We start from the raw sequence: 27,538 nt of genomic DNA on the forward strand, positions 1-27,538 counted from the left end.
TTTGGGTTAAAAAGCCCAGTGGAAGCAAAAGTTTAAGAGCCTTCTATACTTCCTGGGATTTAAATCATTTAACAATCTACAAATCAAATTATTAAACAGTAAGAAAGGCAAAGTCCCCAGAGTCATGATGCATCTTTATCACTCATTTAGTTTGTCCCATCCAGTTAAATCTAACTAGTTAGAAAACCCAGACTAAAACAATGGGAGGCAATGGCTGTAAACTAGCCAGATGGACTTTCATATACTTTCCTGCACAGGTCCAAAATACTTTTCTAACTACTTGGTAAGGCCAGGGATAGGCTCTCCATTAGTTTTTACATGTTTCTCAATCATTTGGCTATTATCTCAGTACAGAGGAGCCTGGCAGGTACAGTCCATGGGGCTGCACAGAGTCAGATTTGACTAAAATGACTTTGCATGCATGTGCATATGTTAAAAAAGACTTTGGGTGTGTACAGCCACATCACTTCTGAAATATGGTATATATTTATACCCCTAAAAAATTAATTTACAGTTTTAATTTTTTTCTCAAATTATAGCTAAAAACTGGTGTTTTGTTTTTTAGTTTACAGTTCATTGTATATGAGGGTAAAAATATTTTTTCATTTATCAAATAAATAAATGTGTTAAATTTTTATTTCCCCACTTTATAAAATTTTATTAGTCTCATTTTTCTATATGGTCATCGCCTTTCGTTAATTGGTTCATTAGCACTATTACACTAAGGAGGTTAGCATTTGTCATTGATGATGGCTATAATAATGATTATTTGAGTTATTGGCCCTTTTTCTTTCATACATTTTAAAAAATTTTGTTCAGTTTTTTGTCTGCACTTTAATTTTCGATAAGGTATATTTTAAAAAGTAGTCTGCTTTTTTATGGAAGTATAGTTTATATAGAGTAATATTACGGAAGTTACAGGTATACAATATAGTGATTCATAATGTTTGAAGGTTATACTCTATTGATAGTTATCATAAAATATTGGCTTGTATATCCCATGTTGTACAATATATTCTTGTGGCTCATTTTATCCCTAATTGTTTGTACCTCTTAATCCTGTATTGCCCCTCTCCCCTTCCCTTTCCTCACTGGTAACCACTAGTTGTTCTCTATACCTGTGAGTCAGATGACACATTTTAATAAGTGTGCAAGATAATTCATAGATCACTGATGTTTGTAAAGCTCTTTGCTAATTTTTAACACAATCTGTTGTTGTTGTTTAGTCCCTAAGTCGTGTCCAACTCTTTGTGACCCTATGGACTGTAGCCTGCCAAGCTCCTCCGTCCATGGGATTTTCCAGGCAAGAATACTGGATTCTTGCCATTTCCTTCTGCCATTTCCTTCTCCAGGGGATCTTCCCCAACCAAGAATCAAACCCACATCTCCTGCACTGGCAGGCATTGGCAGGCTGATTCTTTACCGCTGAGCCACCAGGGAAGAATGCATGCACCACGATGCCCCACATCTAAAGGGTCTTCTCTTCTCCAGTCAAACTCCCCAAGCTCAGAGCTCTTCCTCATGAGGCTGCCTTTTACCACTACCCCTCACCATGCTCTGTTTTGTAGAATTCCTATTGCAAGTTTCCGCTCATTTTGACACTTAACATTCTATTTGTCTTTCTCAAAACATGCCAGGCTTCCCCAACTATATTGTAATCGCCTGAGCAAAGGTTTGATTTGCTTTCCCCAATACACCTGGATAGATAATAAAAGTTTATAGAGCAACTATGTTCAATACTTTCTGAGTTGAAAATCATTTTGGTGTTTTCATATTTTAGAAATATTTTATTTTGTAAAATATCCCACTGTCTCTTTAAAGTTTATTCCATGTCTCAGGAGAATTTAAATATAGATTTGTCTCTTCTAAATAAACTGATGAAACATTTCCAGTTGTACCAGCCTTCCCTAAAATATACTAACATTCATTGGTTTATCTCCACGTTCCAAACACTTTTGACTTATTGTATTTAAACCTTGATACTCAGCAAGGAAATATGTTCTATTGTTTCCCAGACCCTTCTTGGAGATGAAGAAAATTTAGGGATCTTGCCTAAGGTCACACAGTGGTAAGCGGTAGAGCCAGGCTGGGAACTCTCAGTGATTCTTCATTTGCCTGCATAATTAATATCACTGTTAATTCTAATTAAACAGAATTATGGAGAAATGTCAAGGTATATGGAGATTAACTATAGAATGCCTATAAGATATTTGATTCCTTGAGAAAAAAAATTAAATAGGCATGGAAAAATGGAGTGGTAGGTAATTCTCCACCATCACTACTTATGCATACCCATGAATCTCTAACAGCTTTTCTAGTTTCTTTTCATGTAAAGTTAGAGGAGTTGAATGATAATCATTAATTGACAATCTTCAATATTTGCTCTAATTTGGATATGCATCAAGCTTATGGCCTGCAGATAAGTTATTATTTTTAGAGAAAATCTTTTTTTCTGAAGTCTATAACAGAATAGTAATGTGTTAACTGAAGTTAATACCCTATGGCCCTTCTAAGTTTTCAGATGCTAGCCAAGAGCCAACTTTATAAATAATCCCCTTTCTTCACAGTTTTATTATGCTGTTGATTGCTTTCTATTTAATTTTTAATATATGAATATCTTTCAGTAGCGGTAAATATCATGCTCTTATATTTAATGCCAATACTGTTTCCAGTTGTATGCATTGTCTATTTAATAAATCTATTGGTAGATTTTTTTTAATGTGGCTGCATATTTTATTCTAATAAACAAGAATGCAAAGAAAAAAATGCCCTATGGCAACGTTGTGATTATTAGAAAAATCTAAGTTAACCCAAACTTTTAACAACAAAATTAAACTTGTTAGTAAAAAGGTGCAAAATTCAGGGAATAAGCCAACCAAAATCTTCTTCACATCGAAAGCATTACTAATGCAGTAATTTATACTGGTAGTTACATTCAATAGTATTTCAGAAGTAATATATACAACAAACCTCTCTGTGACAAATATATTTTGATAATGTGTGTTCTTTGCCAAAAGACCTACAGCAGAACAGGGTAGAGGAAGAAAAGCAGGGGCTTCGGAGCCAGGCAGACCTGAGGCTGAATCCCAACTTAATGTTAACCTTGGGCAACTTTAACTTCTTAGATAACCTTTTACCTAAACTGGAACAAAAGAATAGAATGGCTCTCTTGCAAGGTTTTCTCAGGATAAAATTTACAATGTCTGTATATTTCGTTGAGATGTTTAAAACATTACTACTTCAGGCATAGTTGCCACTCATATTGTGAAGATTACGAATAAGTAAAAAGGATACACTTTTTAAATGATCTACAGGGAGACTTCAGCAAGATAGCAAAATAAAACCCTCAGACTTCATTCCCCCAAGGAAACACCAATTTAACAACACATACCATCTAAAAAGCCTTTACAAGAACTCCAGAAACTAGTTAAGAAATCACAGTATCCCAGACAAGTGTGAAGCCAAGCCCAGCCTCTTGAAATGGATAAAGAAACCTGTTGCATTTAACCCAGGATAGCTCTTCCCTCAGGCCAGCACCAAAACCTACCTTAATGAAATAAAGACCTAAGTATTATATGACAGAGTCAAAATAACCATCTTAAAGAAGCTCACTGAACCATAAGAGAAAACTGACAACCAAATGAAACCAGGAAAACTGTGCATGAACAGAATGAGAATATCAGTAGAGATAGTGTTTTAAAAAATAGAATTTCTGGAACTGATGAATACAATAACTGAATTGAAAAGTACAGCAGCAGATATATTTTAAACGGATAACCAGCAAGGTCCTTCTGTATACGTGGAGAACTCTGTCCAGTGTTATGTAGCAGCCTGGATGGGAGGGGAATTTGGGGGAGAATGGATACATGTATAATATATGTGTTACGGAGTCCAAGCTAGCTTTGCTCCCCACACAGCAGGCTAATGAATCCGAGAGATGAGAGGTTGAGGCAAGGAAGACTGAGGGAGCCAGCTGACCAAGAAGTTGGCAGGCTAGATCTCAAAATCTTGTCAGGACCTGGTTGCCAGGTTCTTTTATGGATCGGAGAAGGGGGAGGTGAGGAAACAAAGTAAAAAGACTATTCAATCCTTGCAAATATCCCCTAGAATGGCAAGCCTCGGCCAGGTGAAATGTGTTAGTCTCACTTCCTTACAGTCCTTCACAGGTGGGTGACTCATGTTATCTCCCTGAAAGAAAATGTAGTTTCTCAATCGTGTCAGATCTTTGCAACCCCATGGACTGTAGCCCTCCAGGTTCCTCTGTCCATGGAATTCTCCAGGCAAGAATACTGGAGTGGGTACCCATTCCCTTCTCCAGGGGATCTTCCTGACCCAGGGATCAAAACTGGGTCTCCCTCATTGCAGATTCTTTACCATCTGAGCCATTGAGGTCCTAAACTGTTTCTTTGGGGTTTTTTTTTTTTTGGCTCCTCCCCACAGCAGTTCCCAGACCAGGGATCAAACCCGCACCCCTCAACGCTGGAAGCTCAAAGTCTTAATCACTGAACTGCCAGGGAAGCTTCAATCTCCCTGAGACAGGCCTTAATGTATGTATGTTTAGTAACAAAAAAGGGTTAAAGTCACAGAAGTAGATCCAGTGAAAATTTAAAATTAACCCTTCCCAGTTACATATGTATAGCTGAGTCTCTTTGCTGTCCACCTGAAGCTATCACAATATTGTTAATCAGCTATACTGCAATATAAAATAAAAAGTTTAAAAATTTTTAATAAAAAAAATTTTTTAATATAGTAGCAGTGTTCAAGAGACCTCATAAAACTTAAAAAAAAAATCAATAAACTCAAAGGTATTTTTTGTCAGTGAAACGAAAAGCAAAAAGACTGAATAAAAGTGGGGAGAAAATGTCTAAGGGATTCACGAGACACCATTAGGTGGACCAATATACACATTATGAAAATCCTAGGAGAGAGAGAGAGAGAAACAAACAAATGCATATAAAGAGAGATCAGATTCATGGCAACTAGAGATGGCGGGTTCAGTTCAGTTCAGTTGCTCAGTCGTGTCCGACTCTTTGCAACCCCATGAATCACAGCACGCCAGGCCTCCCGGTCCATTACCAACTCCCGGAGTTCACACAGATTCACATCCATCGAGTCAGTGATGCCATCCAGCCATCTCATCCTCTGTCATCCCCTTCTCCTCCTGCCCCCAATCCCTCCCAGCATCACAGTCTTTTCCAATGAGTCAACTCTTTGCATGAGGTGGCCAAAGTACTGGAGTTTCAGCTTTAGCATCATTCCTTCCAAAGAAATCCCAGGGCTGATCTCCTTCAGAATGGACTGGTTGGATCTCTTTGCAGTCCAAGGGACTCTCAAGAGTCTTCTCCAACACCACAGTTCAAAAGCATCAATTCTTCGGTGGTCAGCTTTCTTCACAGTCCAACTCTCACATCCATACATGACCACAGGAAAAACCATAGCCTTGACTAGATGGACCTTAGTCGGCAAAGTAATGTCTCTGCTTTTGAATATACTATCTAGGTTGGTCATAACTTTTAAGGGGAGGGGAAATTAGATGCTACAGACTTCCATTTATAAGATAAATATACTAGGGATGTTTGGTAAAAGTGTCTGCCTACAATGCAGGAGACCCGGGTTTGATCCCTGGGCTGAGAAGATCCCCTGGAGAAGGAAATGGCACCCCTCTCCAGTATTCTTGTCTGGAAAATCCCATGGACAGAGGAGCCTGCTAGGCTACAGTCCATGGGGTCGCAATGAGTCAGACATGACTGAGCGACTTCACTTTCACTTTTGCTTCTTTAGAATTTAAACTGCTCTGTAGATAAAGACAGTTAAATGTAAACTGTTCTGTGGCACATAGAGGACGCCTGTGTGTTTCTCCTTAGGGAAAACATTAGGAAGAGGCAGGGAGAAGAGTGGAAAATGTGAGCACCATTACAGGAATTGTCTGTGGCTGTCATCTTACTTCCCTTGCTGGTGGGCATGCAGAGAAGCTTTATTTTTGGCACAATATTAATAATCCAATATCAAAAGAACCTTGTAGTTACATTTCTGGTAAGGGGAAACATTTCCTGTTTTGCCAGTGTCATTTCTCAAGCCCTGGGACTCATGGTCAGGAATTAAACTTATATATTATGGCAATAGTGAAAGCAGAATGTGAAATGAATAGCCAGGCTCCTGTGTAAATCTTCATCCTGGAAGTCTGACACTGGTTTTGTGGTTTCAGTTGAAGTTGCTGTGCACTCTGTGCTCAGTTTCTCTGAAGTTGTCTGACTCTTTGGGACCCTACAGATTATAGCCCATGAGGCTCCTCTGTGCATGGGATTTTCCTGGCAAGAATACTGGAGTGGGTTGCGATTTCCTCCTCCAGGGGATCAGCTGAAGCTAAAGGTTATTATTTATACTAACTCCTTCACTGAGGCAAATGCTACTGTATTGCTAAATTGCAGCTATTTTCACAGTGTCACTGCTGAGCCTTCCAACAGAGAATCAGTTCATAAATAGTAATTTTGTGTTGGTGTTGATTGTCAAGCCAATTTAAGGTAGCTAGAGTAACTCAACGGGTAAATTTGAAAGACTCAGTGAAACTCATACTTTCCCTATGAAATAATCTTGAGCATGAACCGTGCATTGAAGGAAAATTACCAAAAACCAATGAGGTACAACATATCATGGCCAAATAACAGACTTTACTCATGGTTGCCGTTGTTCAGCTGCTTGGTCATGTCCGACTCTTTGCAACCCCACGGACTGCAGCATGCCAGGCTGTATTCACACATGTGACAAAAATCTCCTGAGTGCCCACTATGTACCTGACCCCATGGCAGCACCAGAACTGTAACTGAGAAAGACATAGTCCCATTCCTCAGGTGGTATAGTGTCCAGAGGAGGAGTTAGAAAGTAAATTATTATTTTTAAGTGTGAATTTCTGAATTTCTTGGCGGCTCAGTGGTAGAGAATCCACCTGCAATGCAGAAGATGTCAGAAACTTGGGGTCGATCCCTGGGTTGGGAAGATCCCCTGGAGAAGAAATTGCAACCCACTCCAGTATTCTTGACTGAAGAACCCCATGGACAAAGAAGCCTCGTAGGCTATAATCCACGGGGTTGCAAAAAAGTCAGACAAGACTGAGCGCCTGAACACACACAAGTGTGGGAAATACTGTAACAGGGCTATGTGAAAACTTTACTCTTCCCGGTAGGATCAGAGAAGGCTTTTGAATAGAGAGTTATTTTAGTTGAATTTTGAGGGCCTATATTTTTTTAACTTTTTATTTTGTGTTGGTGTATAGCCGATTAACAATATTATGATAGTTTCAGGTGGACAGCAAAGGGACTCAGGCATACATACACATGTATCCATTCTCCCACAAACTCCCCTTCCATCTGGGCTGCCACATAACATTGAGCAGAGTTCCCTCAGCTATACAGTAGGTCCCTGTTGGTTATCCATTTGTTTTGTTTTTTCCTGTGGTAATAGGATATAATTTTTTTATTAAATTTTTATTTTTACTTTATTTTACTTTACAATACTGTATTGGTTTTGCCATACATTGACATGAATCCACCATGGGTGTACATGCGATCCCAAACATGAACCCCCCTCCCACCTCCCTCCCCACAACATCCCTCTGGGTCATCCCCGTGCACCAGCCCCAAGCATGCTGTATCCTGCATCAGACATAGACTGGTGATTCGATTCTTACATGATAGTATACATGTTTCAATGCCATTCTCCCAAATCATCCCACCCTCTCCCTCTCCCTCTGAGTCCAAAAGTCCGCTATACACATCTGTGTCTTTTTTGCTGTCTTGCATACAGGGTCATCATTGCCATCTTTCTAAATTCCATATATATGTGTTAGTATACTGTATTGGTGTTTTTCTTTCTAAATACAGCAGTGTGTACATGTCCATCCCAAACTCTTGAGGGGTTATAGTTTAAATAAATTCTTTCCCATCTGGAGGAAATGGTGACCAACTGGGCAACCAGTCACTTAGAATTTATCTCATTTAACCCCAAGAGGTAGGTACTGTTATGTCCCTCTGCGGTCAAAAGAGAAACTGAGACTTGGAGAAGTAAAGTAACTTGCCCAGGGTCACAAGGCTGGTAAGAGACAGAGCTCAGAGGAGTGTCCAGACAAGCCAATGGTCTGAGCTTGCTTTCTCCCTATCTGTACGTGATCATCTATTCCAGCTGGTAAAGGGGGAAGAACAGTGCAGGCAGATGAAGCAGTTCACACAGAGCTCTGATCCCCTGGAATTTAGAGTGCATCTAGCAGGGTGCTGGCAGCTGAAGCCACCAAAAGCGCAGGTCAGCTAACGGGAGGCACATACGCCCTGCCCAGGCGCCGGGCCTTTATCTTGTAGGTACTCTAAGAAGACTGGTCCTGCTTTTTCCTAACTTCTATGTGTCACCTTCCAGAATGGGGGAGGGAGCCACCTGACCTCTGTCTGCAGGCTGGTATCAACCATCACAGCAGATCTATGGCCCAAACCCTCAGGTGCATCACATTCTCCCTGCTCATCCCTGACCCCTCATCCCAGATATTGGCTCTTATCCTGCTCCCAAAATGTAGGCCTCACCATGTACCCCATCTCTGCAAACAGAACCTAATATAGTCTCTGTCCAACAACCCAGACTTAGAAACATGTCAATGATTCTCCTCCCCTCAGCACAGCAAGCCCCTCTGCCTACCTGTTAGCCTAATTGATGCCCCCTGATCTGCCAGGATGCACTATTCCACCAAAATGAACTGCTTCATACCCATCCCATTTAAATTCAGAGTCATTTAACTTAAGTGAAAGTAATCCACTTTTAATTATAACACAGACAGAAAATCCAATACTGGAGAGACAGAACATAATGAGTTTGAAGCACTAATCTGGTATATTGTGACACCTAAACAAATTTATAGTGATGATATAGACATGATTTTAAAAGTCATCATCAAAGAACTATACTATCAATTTATATCAAGTTCAAGAACAGGTAAAGGTAATATATCATGATAGAAGTTAAAAAAATAGTTACCTCTGAGGAGAGAGTCTTACTAATTAGGAAAAGGCAAGAAGAAAATTTGGAATAATGGAAATGTTCTCATCTTGATTTGGTTGGTAATTATATTTAAGATTCCAGCATTTTACTGGCATGAACATTATACCAGAATATTTATAAATGCAAAGATAAAAGAGAATAGACAAAGCTTGAGAACTGTTCTGTCCCTAGTTTTCAAATACATTTATCCTTAACCACTGAAGAAGATGAATGTCTGTACTGAAACATTTTCTCCTACAAAAGCAGATATTTCCACCTCTCACCATCAAATTCTACTAATTTTAGTTTGTGGGAAAAACAGAACTATTTAGTTAAGGTCTACAGAAGACCAAAATTTCAAAGCATGCCTGGAAAGAATTGGCAACTAGCAAGAACAAATTGAATTCCCCTTGCTTCTTTTTAATTGATAATTTGATTACATTAACTTGGCTACATTAAGACAATTTATTTTTATTTGGCTGGCTGTAGCTAAGCGTTAGTAAGAGAATGTTTTTGAAACAGTTACATTGTTATGGCCTCTTTATGCTCTTTTGATTTTTCTCATTATGCTTTTGTCCTTTACTTCAGGCTTTAAATGTTGCCTGCTCCTTATATTGAAAATTAAATGTTGTATTTTAATCTCTAAAATACAGATTATTTTGAGAATTTCTGTTAGTCACCAAGAACAATTATCAGTCATGAAATATATTAACCATCAGACAGCTACCATATAGAATCATTCTTTGAGGCATAAGATCAATGAATTAAATTTCTTTGGGGGTGATATTCAGAGATGACTTAGGGTGAAATCTTGTTAAGCTAAAATGAGTGAAGACAATACATTATTTAATAATGTCTATTCCAATTGCCTGCAGAAACAGCTCATCAATCATACCATCTTCTAGGGATGCAGAGGGTATAATTCCTCATCACCTGACACAAAATAAATGTGAAAGTGCCTTCTGTAAATTTTTGGTGTTCGAGTATGATGAACAACTGAAAATTAAAATGGATTTTCACTTAATCTCAAAATTGGATTTTGTCATAAAATGACAAGTTATATTTAGAGTATAACAAGGCATTGGCTGGGCTTGGTAAAGATTGTTCCAGTAATTGCAAGATTTAATTTTTCAGAGTTTTATCTCTCTTATCCCATCTTTCTCAAAAAAACACAAAGATTTGGTCCCAAATTTAAAATTTGGCATTGCATGTATTTTGCTAAATTAGGAAATAAATTTAATCATAGAAATTCTATTAATTTGGTATTATGAATTTATGATATACATTTCATGTGTGAATAACTTATCAAAGAAACTGTAGAGTCCAATTATAGAATTCAAATAGAGTGTTGCCTTCAATACAAGCTCCTCTACAAATCTGTGACTTCTTTATTCCAGTGAAGCACGTGTTAGACTATGGCATTTGTTTATCAATACATCTCCATAATTAAATTATTGGCTTCTCAAAGAAATGGGTAATGTCTTTCATATTTGTGTATCCCTAAGGCCTACTGGTGTGGCATACACAACATTCCAACAAATATGTGATGGAATAAATGAATTAATTATTCTTACTTCCTCTATTGCAATATCTGATTCTCTCCAAATATTTTATCACTTCATTCCTCATTTATCCCACAGTCTCTAATTCTGGCTTCATCTTGCAAGATTATTCCATAATATCCTTGAGCCCTGGAATCCATTTTTAATTGATTATTCTTTTAATTCCTTACTAGTTTTATTAACGCTTATCTAGCTAAACTGTGTTGTAGCCTTTCAAAGTCACCTTGAAACTGAAATCCTTAAATCAAAATTGTTTCCACAACATATTAGAATCTAAGGGCTGGAAGGATCTTAGACATCATCTGGACCCCCTCCCTCATTTACCAAGACAGAAAACTGAGACCTACAGAAGACAAGCCACTTGACTCAAATTTTACATTCCTTATTCTCAGTTCTACTTTCTTTAGTTGATATTAAATACTTCTGCCAAAGAATTTGTCTCATTGGAGAGATATGAAATTAAGGGCTCAACAGAATGAAAGAGGTTATGGAAGTAGAGCTGAGTAAGTCAAATAGGCAGCAGCCCTCTTAATGGTAGGCTTAAAACAAGCACACTTTGTAAGATAGTGAAGTCAGCTGCATGCCTGGGAGCCTGAAATACTGTTAGGAAATTAATCCATTAGTGCTAAGAAGAAATATCCAGTTTTTCTCTGGCCCAATCTTGCTTCTTCCCTTTTCCTCTCACTAGTACTATTCCTCAATAACGCTTTACTCCTGTCTCAGCAAAGCTTGATGCTGGAGCTCTAACAATGTCACCAGGATCTGATCCCTCTCATTCCATTTCTTGGCTCTAAAGTCCTCAGTACTGATGTGATGCTCAAAATCTAGACCAAGGAGGCTACAACTCTTCTTCATATATTTTCCTATTCAAGTCTAGCAAAAAAGGGCACCTCTCTTCCTGAAACCTCATAAAAAATCTCACTGTTTGGGCCCATTTTCATTCATAAAGCATGACCAAGTGGTAGCATGTGCTCGTTGATGCTAGCCAATGAGAGCCCATTCCAGGCAGTAACGATGTGATCAGGCCACCTAAACCACATGGGCTGAGAGTGGGACTTCTCCAGACAAAACCTGGGGCTACCCAAGGTTGCAGGTCCCTCCATTTGTGTAGCCATCTTGAATTTGCCCCTGTATGACCCGGGACCTGGAATACCACTAACATTATTCCCAGACTGTGCAATTTCACCACAGAACCTCAGATAAGAGACTAAGAACTTTGCTTCTGCAGGGAAAGACCTATTTTACCAACTGCCTGCCTCTACCAAAGACTCGTGCCACACACCTCTGCATGGGGTTTGGCCACACGTTCGAGAAATTCTTCTGCTATGTCGCTATCAACCTTCTTGCAGACAAATGTATTTGTCTCAATCTGCCCAAATTATTTTTTTACAAAGACGCCAAGAGCCGACTCACTAGAAAAGACCCTGATGCTGGGAAAGATTGAAGGCAGGAGGAGGGGATGACAGAAAATGAGATGGCTGGATGACATCACTGACTCAATGGACATGAGTTTGAGTAAGTGCTGGGAAATCGTGAGGGACAGGGAAGCCTGGGGTGCTGCAGTCTGTGGGGTCACAAAAAGTCGGATACACAGCAACTGAACAACAACAATGCTACTCTTAAGCTTCCCTGGTGGTCCAGTGGTTAAAACTTTGTGCTTCCATTGCAAAGGGGATGGGTCTGATTCTGCTAGTGCCTGCCTCAGTTTTGATACAGACTCACCCAGGAACAAGTTGCTTCCCTGATATGAAAAGCATTTATTTATTTATCACTTCCCTGATATGAAAAGCAATCAATAAAAATATATAAATGTATCAATTTCAACTCATTCAAATTTAGGATGTCTACCTTTCAAAAAGAAACTCTGAATCTGAACACAAAAATGAAACATTTTTTAGGCTTTGAGGCCATTTTCTCCATGATGGAAACATGTGATTTTATTGTTTGAGTAAAAACCAAAGTTCTCCAACAAACTTAGGTCAAGAGAAAAGTGTGCTCTCTCAGAGACTCAATAAACTACAAAATGCAATTGTGTTGCTTAATATGCTTAATATTACCAGTCCCATTGTCAGAACATACTGATAGTGAATGTCATTCCTACCAACTTCCCAATTAAGAAACACTTCTATCAATAGTTAAAAAGACACAAAAGGTCAGATCGAAAGGTACACCACACCACTCAAGTGTTCCTTCACCACAGACTTGATGTGGAAAGGGAAAAAGAGCATGAAAACAAAGCCGGAAACTGCGTCCTTTCTCTTTACCATGGATTAGTGAGAGAGAATGTGCTTTTTTAATGAGACTTTCTAGAGGACAAAAGATAGAATATTTTTACTTAGAATGCTTTTGTATTAAGGTGACATTTCTCTCTCTGTTGCCCTTTTCCTGCTTTTTGTTTGTTTGCTGACCAGATTATTTGCCTGTTAGTTAACAAAATGAGGGCATGGAGCAGGTAATGGTTGGATTTGCATTACATTTCATCCCCCTGAAGAAAGTTGATGTGAAAAATACATATTTTGAGCTTGGAAAAGCATCATTTTTTACTATGACGTTACTTTTTAGATTTGGAAATCAGTTTATGGGCTATTCTTGTAAGACAAGTTTTTTTTTTCCAAACACAAAAGGGAGATTATTTCATTCAAAAATAGGCAGCCCAAGAAAGATAGTTTTTTATGATTGTGACTAAACGAAGTTTTAAACAAGACTCATGTAATTCTTTTTTTATATGTACTAGCACATACATGTTTTAAATGAAGTACAGTTGATGTACCATATTACATGTGACAGTACAACGTAATGCTTCACAATTTTTCAAGGTTATACTCCATTTATAATTAAAGAGTATGGGCTATATTCCCTGTGTCCTACAATATATCCTTGTAGCTGATTTTGTAAGTAATGGTTTGTACCTCCTCCTCCCCCTTCCCTCTCCCCACTAGGTAACCACTAGCTTGTTCCCTGTGTCTGTGAAGACTCACACAATTCTTAAACTTTAGCTGACTCCCCTATGTACTCTCCTTGTTTGCATTTTACTCTCTCTTACAACATCCCTCCCAACGGGGCATGTTTATGGCTAAATAGATCTTTTGCAGTTTCAAACTCCTTAGACACTTCTGCTACTGTTTTGTGCTATCAATCCTTTGCTTCAAGGGAATCACACATTTGTTATGGGGACCTTAAGAGTCTGAGATTGGCAAGTGATGGCAGGTCCCATCTGCTGCTGACATTTTCAAACTCTAATTATCATCATCACGTTACTTCAGCCTCTCTGGACAGCATGCATCTCTAATTCCCTGTCTGTGTCCCTCATCCCACCTCCCCATCTCCCAAAGGATCGCTTTCCACTAATAACAGTCTTGGAATTAACATCTACAATTCTCTCATGACCTGTGCCGCAATATATGACATTTATAATTTATGAACTGAAACAGCTCCAAAGACTGGATGGAGCCTAGGGTATAATCCTGGCCTCGCGTCTGTACCACAGGTTAGAAAACCCCAACCCCTTTTGTTCTTCCCATGGCGGCAGGCACTTCTGCCACTCTGCCAAGTGACACTCTGACTTTTGGCAGTTTACTGCCAAGGCAGGAAAATCTGTTGAAGGCTCTCAGAAGGTCTGAGCATCCACATAGGATTTTGGAAGAGCGGGGTTATTTGTTCTATGACCTCACCTGCCTTTAGGGTGACTGACAGTCCAGAAAATTGAGTTGCCTCCACAACTCATTCATAATCCATCCCACGTCTTTCGGTACAGTCAAGTAAAATTGTCAGCACAGAGTAATTCATAAGGCGTTATCTCAAATGCTTCATAGAAGGCTATATAAAGCACTTTTCTTCCAAGGATCTCAAGGAACTGCTCAGAGAATCTGAACTATATCCTAATATGAGGATTCAGGTTGCAGATTACCTCTTCACTTGCAGGAAAACATAAAATAAAGTGGGGGGGATTTTTGACTAATTTTTCACAGCCATGATTCATATGATTAATGATAGGAAATTGATCGTACTAGAAATGACAAAAGTCAAATCCCTTTCCATGTTTCCATGCTATTCTTAGAAAAATCTATAAGTACAGATAAAAATAAATAAACAAACAATAACAAGTAAGACTCTTTTGCTAGTCCCAGTTCTTAAAATTCAATGAAAATAGAAAGAAAATTATACAAGACTGGGATCCGTCTTATAATGAGAATTTTGGAATTCTTAGGGAAGTACCTAGTTAAATAGTGCCAAGTTAAATAGCTTTATAATCCATCTTTGAGACTATTTTCTACCAATATTTTACCCATTAATTGTTGGTGATATAGGTGATATAGGAAAGTAATAATGAGAAGAACATTTTATCCCATGCCTAAGATCTTAGGAGTAACAGAAACTAGGTTGCAGCAAAGTTGTTAAAATACTAGGTGGGAATGAGGCTCAAGACTCTCAGTCCCCCCGAGAGTATCTCAAACATTATAAATGGATGACCAGAGAATCTGCGAGAACCAAGCACTCAATTCAAATAGACTGGATGAGATCTCAGAGTGAAAGGACTGGAATGAGAGTGTAAGTTAGTAAATAGTAACAACCCATTTGCCTGTGATTTGTCTGGAGGAAGCTTAAGACCAAAAGTGCAATGGAGAGCTTGGAATATAGAAAAGGAAAGTGGAGAAGAATTTTCGGTGTTTATCTGGCACTATCCTGAGAGAAGAAACACTAAATCCAGGACAAACATACGAACCTTAGAGGGATAAATAATGTAGCTCTTAAGACCGTTGGCTTTGGACCAATCTCTAAAATTTGCCAGGCTTTGACCTTAGAAGAGTTACTTAAACTCTGGTTCCTCCATTTTTTCATCTACTTACTGGGGAGAACACCTCCTGGGAGGTTACCTCATGCAGTGGCTGGGAGTATTAATGATGTGATATAAGTTAAGGTATTTATAATGTGCCCACAGGATGATTCATAATCATATATTACTACAACTCTACTTCAGCTCAGGGATGATTCAAAATGCCCTACCGTCAGCTGTTTGAAATGACCAAGACTTTCCCTCTCTCTCTGCCTTAATATCATGCTTACCAAGCAACTTGTAAATTACTCACTTGGTCTCTGAAGTATCCTGATGTAACAAAGAAGGTGCCCTGGGTGAGGTTATGAATATTCCTCCTCATCCTCCCCTGCTCTGCTGTGATTTGATAAACTGGTGGTCCACTTTGTGTATTGTCGTCTCATATAGAATGATTCCCATTAGGTCGGCCCTCCTCGGTTTGCTCAGCTCGAGGGCTCTGAAGAAGCCAGGTCCTGGACTGCTCAAAATGCAGCCCAGCAAAGGCCTTTACACCTTCATGCCTCTCCTGAAGACATTCAAACTGCCAAACTTCTCCCTTTCCTACCTGCAATGTCAATTAGAACATTCAAATTCTGAAGTGAATACAACATCATTTATCCACTACTGTGAGTATAATTATAATTTTATCTGATAGGTTTGAAGCCCAAGATTGAACTTAATTTAGACCCAGGTGGATGCTTTACATCTTTTCCTTGAAGACAAGAGCAAATGATCTATCATGTTACAACAGGCACTTAGAGCTGATTTTACCAATTAATGTAGAATTTTAAAAATTAATCCTGATTAGACATATTGAAGGAGAGTAGGAAAATACAGATGCTATGGTAAAATCTTTAAAGATAATGTGTGCTGAAGAAGTTATCCTCAACAATCTCTTCTGTTTTTCTATATTTTCACAATAGTATTCCTTAGAGAGTCCAGCAAATATAAGTAAAATGATATTTCCTTTATCAAAAGAATAAATCTTTCTAAAATATATTATACATTCTTTCCCAGCTTAGGTAAAGAAAAGAAAGTCTGCTGAACATAATTTAATTTTTCTTGATGGATCAAGGGTTGCCATCATGAACATTAATTATTGTTTTATGCTGTGCACTTGGGACTTTGATATATAGAGTTGATTATTCCTCCTCTGAATTTTTCCCAACAGCTGAGCTGTTGTATTTTTTTCTCTCTCATTCCAGCTTCATGTCTGCTATTTACAGTCTCCTTTTTATCTTCTGCCCATTTTATGTTTAATCTTCTTATTTAACTTTCTATAGGAAAAGGTATGTAGTATGAGATCAAAATATAAACCATAATTTACTTCTGAACAAATCTGATTAGAAAAACTATAGATAAACAATCAAGTATCACTTATTTACTATTGATATCAATAATATTCATGAATGTAATTTAGATTTAAAAAACCAAGGGGTTCTTGAACCAAACCCCAAAATATGACAGACATTCACAAATACCAGCTTGAGTTCCAAGTGACTCTAAAAAGTGTAGCATAGAAGCACAGACCAGAATTCTGCTTCCTGTAAGCAGCTAGTTTCCAAAAGAAACAGAAAGGAAGAAGCTGAAGTCCCGCTTCTAAATTAACCAGTAACTTCTACAGGAGTGGAGTGCAGAGAGGCCAGGATGATCTCACATATGGTTCAATTAACATGGGAAAAGAAATTCCACCCCCAAAAGAGCCAAACAGACAAAGACTGGAATCTCAAATCCACCACAACAATGTGAAGGCAATCTTGGATTAACAAACCTCACTAATCCCCATAACCTTGCCCATAATCTCTTGAGATTCTTTTCTATAAATAGAATTATTTTTCATATAGAATGCTGTTAAATGATTTGCCAGTGGTTTTAGGTATTTACAAATTCTCTCTGCTCAGAAAATATTTTCTCTTGAGGCCAGGCAGACATCACCCTAGCTTTTCTTGTAATGCTTTCTCTCATTCATGAGCATGACTTTTCAGTCTAATTCAACTCAAGAGCCCTGCAGGCTTCCAACTCCAAGAAAGGCTATAACAGACTTCTCTGAGTCTGACTCAAGTCGTTCTTGATCAATAAATACCCACTTATATACTAGAAATTAATAAAAATAATCCCCAAGGTCATCTGAGTAAATTTCATATTGATTCCAATTCAACTTGTGTGGTATAGAAAGAACCCAGGGCTTTAAACTTAGTTCTGAATAACAGCCCGCTGTGATGATAAGTCAAGTCATCTAATGCATACTTGTTCTACTTTCTTTCAGTTTAACTTGTTCTAAAAATCACTCCTCCCAGGTACCTTTGCAACTAAGGTTCAGGGTGTGCTTTAGGTTCCACCAGTCCCATCACTTCATGGGAAATAGATTGGGAAATAATGGAAACAGTGTCAGACTTTATTTTGGGGGGCTTCAAAATCACTGCAGATGGTGACTGCAGCCATGAAATTAAAAAACGCTTACTCCTTCGAAGAAAAGTTATGACCAACCTAGATGGTATATTCAAAAGCAGAGACATTACTTTGCCGACTAAGGTCCGTCTAGTCAAGGCTATGGTTTTTCCTGTGTTCATGTAGGATGTGAGAGTTGGACTGTGAAGAAAGCTGACCACTGAAGAATTGATGCTTTTGAACTGTGGTGTTGGAGAAGACTCTTGAGAGTCCCTTGGACTGCAAGGAGATCCAACCAGTCCATTCTGAAGGAGATCAGCCCTGGGATTTCTTTGGAGGGAATGATGCTAAAGCTGAAACTCCAGCAATCTGGCCACCTCATGCGAAGAGTTGACTCATTGGAAAAGACTCTGATGCTGGGAGGGATTGGGGGCAGGAGGAGAAGGGGATGACAGAGGATGAGATGGCTGGATGGCATCACTGACTCGATGGACATGAGTCTGAGTGAACTGTGGGAGTTGGTGATGGACAGGGAGGCCTGGCATGCTGCGATTCATGGGGTTGCAAAGAGTCAGACACAGCTGAGCGAATGAACTGAACTAAACTGAATATGAAGTACTCATGGGATATCTGGAGAACAGAAGTCTTCAGAAGCTACGTCTATAGCTCCTATTATTTCTGGGGTACACAGAGATACAGGGATCATGGGGACTTGGTTTTCCCAAAACAGTATCAGCAAAGATCTGAGTGTCCAGTAACTAGCTTAGTGAATGCTGAGAGGCAGAAAGCAGACTATCCATATTGCTCCTGTATGTACTGTAATCTCAGCCTGGCTCTGGAGGGCCTCATTCTGATGCCAGCATCTAAACCCCAGATCATAGCCAAGACAGTGTGGTCTTGGAGCAGCAATTGGCATGAAACTTTATGACTCCCAGCTACCCAGATGCAGTAGAGATGGCAGTTCCTTTGGCTGGATAGTTCTGTAGTGGTGTTCTGGGAGTCCAGGTTAGGGGCTGCTGCGTCAGCACTTTCCATAATTTTATAAATACTACATTTCTTAAATTAAATTCCTTTTCATTAAAATAGCTTGAATGATTCCTGTCCTTTGCAAAAGAACCTTCCTAAGTTGTTTCCTGTCTCTTACATCATTTCTTTGTATAAAAATAAATAAAACATCTCTCATCTTGTAGGCCGATTGTGATAATTGGTGGTGATTCATTTTATGCAGTGAGTACATGTGTGCTCAGTCACTTTATGCTGTGAGTACTGAGTCAGTAAATACAACTGAGAAGTGCTAAATGGAAGCCTTCACAGAGGTCTTCAGAACCATGGACAGTTCTAGCTTTTGCTGAAGCGGGTGTACCACAGCCCCAAATGCAACTCACTGGCTCCCCTCTCTCTTAGAAATCTTAAATTTCCTTCAAGATTAAGGACTCTCCTTCTCAAATAACAGTACAGTTATATCATCATAAAATCTCATGTGTCTGGCACAGCTCAGGGTAGGATTTTGATAGTATCTAAAAAGTTTAAGGTATTTTACAAAGTTTTTATACACGATATTTGGTTCCAGTGACCCTAAAGAAAATGAATGCCAATGAATGCCAGTGCTAATCATTGATTGGTAAATAGTAAATTTTGAAAATTCAGGTCAGTCTAAAGACATGGGCACCCTTATAGCATGTTCCTGAGCTTACAGAATCTCTCCTGCACCCATGAACTAAGAAATTCTCCAGTATTTCACTTACAAGCTGCATTGATAACAAGCAAATATGTTTTTAATTCCTCAGTGATTGAGCTAAAAATATACATTGGCATGGGAGGCAAACTGAGAGCCTGGTCCATTACTACCAAGTCAGCAGATGTTCTGCATATGTGAAATCAACTCAATGACAGTAAATAAATGCAACTTCTGCCCAAAGTCTCACAGGCGGAAGCAAAAGTCAGCATCTAAATGAGAAGAGGGAAGCTATTCCTACATTTAGGTTCACATTCCTGCCATTTTAGGGGGACATCTGATTTATAGTGTAGTGTCCTTTTGGAAAATCACTATTACTTACTGAAACCTTCAAGGGCAAAATACAGCAGTGGTCTCCATTAGAGTGTTATATTGGTGTGTGTGCATATGTGCTGCTGCTCAGTCATGTCCGACTATTTGCGACCCCATGGACTGTAGCCTACCAGGCTCATTTGTCCATGGGATTTTCCAAGCAAGAATACTTGAGTGGGTTGCCATTTCCTCCTCCAGGGGGGTCTTTCTGATCCAGGGATCAAACCCATGTCTCCTGTAACTCCTGTATTGGCAGACAGGTTCTTTACCATCTGAGCCACCTGGGAAGTCCTTTAGATTGGTGTACATAATCTCTTTTCTCATATGTTGCTTTATTCTCTTTTATAAATTTTAATGTTAACTAATCAAAAACTGAAGGTTCATGATTTCAGATTAATGATACTGCTTTCTGTTAAATATCAGACACCAGCAACCTACTGGTTCCTCCATTGTAAATGACTTGGTTGCACTGATGTCTTATTTTCTTCCAGCTCTTAAGTTCTCAAAACCAAAGAAATATTCTCAGTCTATTCTTAGTTCTTTCATTTTACAACTTCACCATACATTAAAAAAAAAAACCTTTGCCGCTCTAAGCACTTGTACATACATGACCTTGCTTGTCCCTCATCACTACTCTGCTACAGACTCTCTCTGCAGGTACCATGGACAGAGCATAGAACACTGGCCAAGCGTTGGGTTAAAACTAAGGACCCAAGGGCTGGCTACTGAAGTTCCCCATTTAGCAGGGAGTTTGCTGTCTGGTAGAGAGTTTATGATTCTTACCTAACCAGCATAGACACAGCATAGCTTAGCACAGGAAAGCTCACCCTATTTGACCCGGGAAGCTCCTTTAAAGTGATCTAGGTCAACCACCTCACTCCGTAGGTGAAAACCCAGAAGTCAACTCCTTCTCATGAGCAAAGCTAAAAGCATTGTCTGTTTTCAGTCTGACTCTTCCTTCCTCAATCAGCTTTGCCCTTCGAGAATGAATAATTTCCTCCAGAGGACAGAGAAATAGATGGAGTAAATTCCCTGAATCCCTCTGTAAATGGTGCGCAGTTTATCTGGTTGTCAGGTCTCTTCTTTAAAGGTCACTCTCCCGTGGTAAAAAAGTTTCTGACGTTCTCATTAGAAATAAACTGAGTTGTTTGGAGAATGAAGATGTGACTGTGCATGGATGCTTTTTTTCTGGAGTTTTTCTCAGTTTTTGGTATCTTATATATGTATATACAAATTGATCATAAAACTTAACATGAAAAATATGAGAAAACAGATATAACCTTTGACAAGTTGTAAGTAATATTCCATTTATCAACATTTTATTGTATAAAATATGCTGGTCCTATGGATAGCTTTGTAGATTCCTATCTAATAAAGGTCATTTCCAATGTTGTTTTTAACCCAAATACTAAGGCTTTTATCCTTGTTCTGATCTTTCTTGTATTTCTCACAGAAAGCAAGGCATCTTATTGTCCAGAAAGGACCTGAACAGAAGGTGACTGACCCAGTAGAACAAGCCCCAGCCCATGGGGAATAGGCAGATAACAATAACTAAAATTTACTGAGTACTTACTTAATGCCAAGCACTGTTCTAAGTGCTTTAATGCATTAAATTCATTTACCCTCACAGCAGCCCCTGAGCTTGGCATTGTCTCAGAAGTTATGGAGTGAGCCATAGGTGGTGTGGAAAAACACACACAGGATGTTGAGAATACCTCACAGAGGAGAGACACAGGGAACAGGCTCCAGATGTGATCATGGGGAAGTGGGAGTGCACTCTGAGGGCAAGAAGGCAAGGCAGAAAAGGAGCAAATGCATTCCCCATCTGCTCCCAAGATCTTCTCTGGTAAAATAATTGACCTGCATTGCAGGAGACCTGGGCTTTACCCCTGGGTCAGGAAGATCCCCTGGAGAAGGGAATGGCTACCCACTCCAGTATTCTTGCCTGGAGAATTTAATTTCTTTAACAACAATAAATGCATTATTACAGACTATAACCCTATTCTCTTTCCTCTGTCCCTCCTCTTAAAGACTTTACCACTATAAAATAGAATATCAGAATATGTAAAAGTATACATGCAACAAACTTGACCTAGATAGCACTTCCTGGATTCAGGTGCCCCCCACACACACCATAGATAGCATACTTCCCCTTACTGTACCCTCGTGGCTATCATTTTAGGGAAGAAATATAAATTCTTTTCATATAAGCCTGTCCCAGTGAGGTAATAACAACAGTTCAGATCTTCTGAAAACTTGACAGAATCTATTAAAAGATTACAAATGTTGATTAACAGTTTCAGTGAATATCAACAAGCAAAGTTAAACACAGTTCAGGCTTTTTCCATTGCCTTACCTTAAGCAATCTCAGACTGCTGTTGTAAAGAACTATGGTCCACCAAAAGGTAGTCACACAAGGGAAAAAACAACTCTTGCATCATGCTTCCAAAATTGACAGAAAGGGAAACTGGTGATAGAAAATAATGTAGTAAAAGCAGTTATCAAAATTGAATATTACATTATTTGCAATGGTGGCTCAGTGGTAAAGAATCCACCTGCTAATGCAGGAGACTGGGTTCAATCCCTGGGTTGGGAAGATTTCCTGGAGAAGGAAATGGCAATGCACTCCAGTATTCTTGCCTGGGAAATCACATGGACAGAGGAGCTTGATGGGCTACAGTCCATGGGGTTGCAAGAGTAAAACACAACTTAGTGACTAAACAACACAAACTTATTTCCCATGTTCATATTTGAAGATGGGGCAGCAAACACAGCATTTTGCATACTGTATGCCGTCATCCTCATTAGTACAGCTCACTCAGCCTCTGCTTCTAGGTGTGTTAGATCTTAGCAAACAGGAGAGCTGAGAATTTATTAGGATGGGTGGGGCAAAGGCCAGGAGGGAATAATATAAACACCTTCATGGCCTCTCGACAGATACAAATCACCTGGGTGCTCTGGGTCCAATATAGGCAAATGTCAATATTCAAAAAGTTTAGTATGGTGAATGAAGATCAGAGCAGCTGGAGACCATACAACTCCTAAGAGGCAGGTGGTGAGGGGTAAGTTCTGGATAAAAGGTAATGTGTCCAGGATGATGCAAGACACTAGCCACAGATAAAAACTCTGGAACAAGGAGAAGTGTCTGTCAGGAGGAGGTTCCTAGGGTCCCAGTCAAACAGAATTCAAGTTCCAGCCCAGTTAACCACTGTGGATAGACTTGGGGGTTTTGAGGAAATTGAAGGGCTAGGCGATGGCTTCTCAAGGACTTACAACTGCGGGCATTAGACTGATTCCCCACCTTCCCTCCTAGATAAGGTAAGGCGCTAAATATCCTTACAGACATGGTCAGAATCGACACAAAGACTGAACATAGCTACTTTCTCCAGCTGAAATTCTTTACGGCTTAATGCTGAGCAGCGCTAAGGGAACCTGAGATTGACACACTCTCCATGTATGATAAAAATGACATATGTGTGTCCCTAGGTTGTCTTTCCAATTGCAGATACAGCTGATATTTACAGCGCCCCTTGCTGTCTGCCATTTAGGTTATGTCTAGACAGAAAAATATGCCCAAAGAATAGTCAATCCAAAACTTAACATTTGGGGAACAGAATTGAATCAACTGCAATAAGAAGGATACATCATGTCTAAACCAATCCTAACATGATCCTCTCCTACTACAACAACAACAAAAAGAATCATTCTGAAAAGGTCAATTCTATTGCACTGTGTGGTTGAGGTCTGAAATATTTGCCTCTTAAAATCTCCACTCCAAAGAATAATTTACAATCATGGTCACTGTGAAAACCCACCTCTTACTGTTGTTTCCAAAGGAGTCAGAATCATTATGCTATGATAACATACAGCCCACAACTGCAAAGTTCTGCCCCATGGTTTTTAGGAAACTTTCCAAACTATGTCCTCCTTAGCCCTCCAGTCACAAATGCTACACCTAGTTGTTTAATCACCAAGGAAAACACACTCTTTCTTTAGTCTTAAATCCACTCTCTAATAGTAGATTTTTTTTAATGTTCTCTTTACAACCATAACTCTGAGTCAGTAATTCTCTGGGTTGTATTAACAATGCTCTTCTTTGAGAGGTGATATTCTGCTCTTAGGGGTTCCCTGGTTGCTCAGCCAGTAAAGAATCTGCCTGCTATACAAGGAACCCAGGTTCAACCCCTGGGTCAGGAAGATCCCCTGGAGAAAGAAATGGCAACACACTCCACTGTTCTTGCCTGGAGAATTCTTGGACAGAAGAGAATGGTGGGCTACAGTCCAAAGGGTCACAAGAGTCGGACTCGACTTAGTAACTAAACCACCCTGCCCTAAGGGCTGTTTCTGCTTCAAGAGAGTTTCCACTATTCTTAATTCTATATTGTTTCCAAAATTAAGTTCTTTCAAAGCTTCAGGTTTATTCAAAACTTTTCTGCCCCAAATGTGCTCTGACTCTTCACTCATCAATTTCACTTCCAGGACTCCTTTCTAAGGAAGGAATCAGAGCGGAACATACTGATGCATTTGCAACAGGGCTATGGAAAGAAGGGAAACGACCTAAGCGTCCAGTTACAGAGCTGGTTAAATAAACTATGTTATATCCCCATTCCAGAATCTACACAGTCTTTAAAAATAATGTGAAAGAAAATGCAATAACATGAACCTTCTTAACGGTATGCTGTGCCTAGTTGTTCAGTCATGTGTCACTCTTTGTGACCCCGTGGACTACAGTTTGCCAAGCTCCTCTGTCCATGGGATTCTCCAAGCAAGAGTACTGGAGTGGGTTGCCATTTCCTCCTCCAGGGGATCCTTCCCACCCAGGGATTGAACCCAGGTCTCCTGCATTACAGGCAGATTTCTTACTACCTGAGCCACCAGGTTAGCCCAAGAATACCGGAGTGGGTAGCATATCCCTTCTCCAGGAGATCTTCCTGACCCAGAAATCAAACCAGGGTTTCCTGCTTTGCAGACAGATTCTTTACTGGCTGAGCCACCAGGGAAGCTCATTAATAGAATGCTGCTGCTAAGTCACTTCAGTCGTGTCCGACTCTGTGCGACCCCATAGACGGCAGCCCACCAGGCTCCCCAGTCCTTGAGATTCTCCAGGCAAGAATACTGGAGTGGGTTGCCATTTCCTTCTCCAATGCATGAAAGTGAAAAGTGAAAGGGAAGTCGCTCCATCATGTCCGACCCTCAGCGACCCCATGGACTGCAGCCTTCCAGGCTCCTCCGTCCATGGGATTTTCCAGGCAAGTATACTGCTAAGTAAAATAAATCTGGTAACAAAACAATATGTATGATACTTTTTGTTTTTAAAACTCTATCTACTTTATAAAACCTGTTTCATGTGCATATATAAAAATCACTTCTTGTACAAAATACAAAATGACATTTCTATACTGGCTTCATAATGTTTTCATGATGAAATTTATAAGTGCCTTTAAATTTAAAATATAAAGTAATATAACTTTTAAATCATGAGTAAAATCTTACTGAAAAAGAGGATTTAATATCAGATGTCAGTCAAAATGACCAGGCTTCATCAACCATTAAAATAGAAATTCCTAGCTTTAATGGTGTCCTACTAAACTGATGCAAGTAAAATTGTACCAGTAAAACATCCTCTAACACAATATACATGGAAAGGATATGCATTCCATTTCTCATAGTGATAATAATATTGTGAATCATTCATTCTCCTTTTTTTGAAACTTTTTCTAAAAAACCTTTCCCCTCATTTGTTTCCTCCATCTCTTCTGCTACTCAATGGCACATCAGAAAATTTTATGTCTTCTCTGTTCAGCAAGAAATGGTAGAAATGGGAACTGGCTTGAGCCTCTGCCTCCAAGAGCCAAGTTCTCTCTAATTCTTCTAACTCCCAAGACATTGGCTCTATATATTCAGCAAAGGAATAGAGGTCGATGTAACATGTTCATTAAAATAAGTATTTATACACTCTCTATATAAGCATGATATATGGCTCCTCTGCTCACAGGCAGCTATGAGATGTATGTATATTCACCTACAGCCTCAGTTTTATGAACTGAATTCCTTGGAGATGTCAGTGCTCCAATAACTAGGTACACAGTCAATAATTACTTTCATCTTTCTCCTTTTATTTACTCTTTAAGAGATTCATTAAGATGAAGAATGACAGCCTTGCTTGGCTAAGCCATTTTGATTACTTTCCTAATTCATTTATCATGACCTTTGGAACTATTAGTTTGGGTTTTGCCTTCCAGTCATCCAGAATCTTATTTTATTAAAACTAGTTTCTGCATCCTCAGTGGTTCTTTTCAGATGGGCCTTTTGGTCTACACACTATTTAACAGAGGTGACATATGGTAGAATTTTTCTTTTATTAAGACACACAAGTGTATAATATACATGGTCACTGAGAGTCACTATATATGTTTAAAATTGGTACTGGATCACTCATAAACTTTCTTTATGGCTATTCATTTTGTAGCCTTGAATCCTTCCACAAAAAAGGAGTGCTAAGGAAAGAAGGCCAGGTGAGCAGTGGCTAATGTGGGGAGCTCATATCACAAACAAGGGGCTGTACTAGGTGCTATGCTGTGTCACTGATCCTCACAGAAACATTACAAGTAAGCAGTAGCCCACCTATTTTAGAGATAAAGAAGTTGTGGCTCAAAAAAGAGTAAGTGACTTGCTCAAGGTAACACAGTAAAGTCACACAATAAATACTGAGATGGAACCAACTATGCTAGTGGCTGGTGCCTTGTTCTGTTGACCTGTTCCTTCTCCTTTCTCAACCCTAAGCACTACAAAAATAAGTGTCAGATATATGTCACTTTCATGACACAAAGGTAAAAGTCTGCATCTCTATTCTCTCTTCCTTGAGTTCTTCCTCAAAGAAGACCTGTCAGGCATCCCTTAATCCTTAACATGGAGTATTAATCATTGAGAGGTTAAACGTGCAGAAAACTTACTCTATCTCGTGGCTGTCTTAAAGTAGAGATCCAAAACACACTGAAAAAGACACTATCAAGGGAATGAGAAAACGAGACACACACTGGGAGAAAATATTTGCAAAAGACGTATTTGATAAAGACCTGTGATCCAAAATAGATAAGCAACTCTAAGACTCAACAGTTTCTAATTTAAAAGATGTTCTACATCATATATCATTGGGGAATTGCAAATTAGAATGAGATACCACTACGCACCTATTAGAATTTCCAGACACCAAAACGCTGATACCCCAAACGCTGGTAAGAATGTGGAGCAACGAGAGCTTTCATTCATTGCTTATGGGCATGCACAATGGTACAGCCATTTTAGAAGACATGTTGGCAGATTATTTTTTACAAAACTAAGCATACTTTTACCATGTGACACAGCAATGTGCCCCTTAGTATTTACCTGTAGAAGTTGGAATATTAAATCTACTCATAGACCAGAACACAGAAGCTTATATCAGCTTTATTTATAATTGCCAAAACTTGGAAGCAACCAAAATGTCCTTCAGTAAGTGAAAAGATTAATCAACTGAAAGGAGTCATACACCCAAATACTGGAATGTTACTAAGTACTAAAAAGAAATGAGATGTCAAGCCATGGGAAGACAGAAGAAACATAAATGCATATTATTAAGTGAAAGAAGCCACATGAAAAGGGTGCATACTGTATGATTGCAACTATATGACATTCTTGAAAAGGCAAAACTACGAAGGAAAAAAATCAATGGTT

This window comes from Capricornis sumatraensis, chromosome 21 (genome assembly GCF_032405125.1).
Source record: "Capricornis sumatraensis isolate serow.1 chromosome 21, serow.2, whole genome shotgun sequence".
NCBI classification, from domain to species: Eukaryota; Metazoa; Chordata; class Mammalia; order Artiodactyla; family Bovidae; genus Capricornis; species Capricornis sumatraensis.